This window comes from Myripristis murdjan, chromosome 2 (genome assembly GCF_902150065.1).
Source record: "Myripristis murdjan chromosome 2, fMyrMur1.1, whole genome shotgun sequence".
Taxonomy (NCBI): Eukaryota; Metazoa; Chordata; class Actinopteri; order Holocentriformes; family Holocentridae; genus Myripristis; species Myripristis murdjan.
Genome location: NC_043981.1, coordinates 20,744,637 through 20,745,697, shown reverse-complemented (window position 1 = coordinate 20,745,697; position 1,061 = coordinate 20,744,637). Strand labels below are relative to the sequence as shown.

Genomic DNA, 1,061 nt, shown 5'->3' with positions numbered 1-1,061 from the left:
AAAACTGGACCGTCTGGAAAGTGGATCCTTGTGAAAACCGTAAAACAGGGAAAAGGGAGAGTCGGGTGACGACACGCCTGTTACCTGGAGACAGGTGAATGTTTTTGGGGGGGTTTGCTGTGACGTCATAGAAAACAAACAGGAAGGAGGAAGGAAGGCTGACGATGACGGAATAAAGATGAAGCGACTTCTGAGGATCAGCTTTTTGTATAAAACCACTGAGAAGGAAATGGTCACCGTGTTCCCGCCTTTATTTCCCTCCACACCTTCATCAGAGAGAGGCCTTTACTTTGAAATCCCTCTGTCTTTAGTACAATCTTTGCTCATATTTAATACAAAGTCCTGGACCCCCAGCCGTCATCGCAGACCCGGCTTATTTAGGTTTTAATTTGAGGGAATACGTAAAGTGATGTTTCCGAGCTCCCGTCGTGCACCTGAAGGCATCACTCCTGCGCTGCTCGGTGTGTTTCTGGGCGTGAGGCGTTTGTGTGCCGGTGTTGTACAGGGTTCTTCTTCTCTCACTGCGTTGTGTTCTGATGTGATCTGTGTGTTCAGCCTTACCGGAGCGCCGAGACCGAGTCTGGCCTCGCTGGCGCTGATGTCATCAGCCCGCTCGCCTGATTGGACGAGAGCAGGAAGTCCTCAGCATGTCGCTTTCACTGACAGAAATATAAATTTTAAAAAGTCAAATTGCACATGTTTGTCAGACTGTGGCTCTCGGTGCCTCCGGCTCCTCCCCGTCACCTCCTCCTCATCTCCTCTGGATGTGGCAGCTAGCGGCGCCGCGCCAGCTAACGCCGCCGCAGAGCTGGGGGACCGCCGTCACGCTGCGGGCCAGAGGAGCACGGCATTGTGGGATTGTGCCGTTGTTGCAGGACAGTGTTTTTGTTTACATTCGGCTTGGATTTGTGTCTTTTTCAGTCGCAGAGAACAAACAAAGAACAAACAAAGCCAGGGAGCGATGTCAATCAAAACTGTAGGGTACCTCTGATGTACCCTGTACCCAGAAGTACCCTGAAGTACCTAAAAGTACCCAAAGGTACCCTGAAGTACCCTGAAGT

The 1,061-nt window shown here is 51.0% G+C and overlaps 1 pseudogene; it reads left to right on the top strand.

Moving 5' to 3' along the window:
* LOC115369845 (formin-like protein 2) overlaps window positions 1-621 on the top strand; it is an 8,391-nt pseudogene extending 7,770 nt beyond the window's left edge.
* Window positions 622-1,061: the final 440 nt, after the last annotated feature.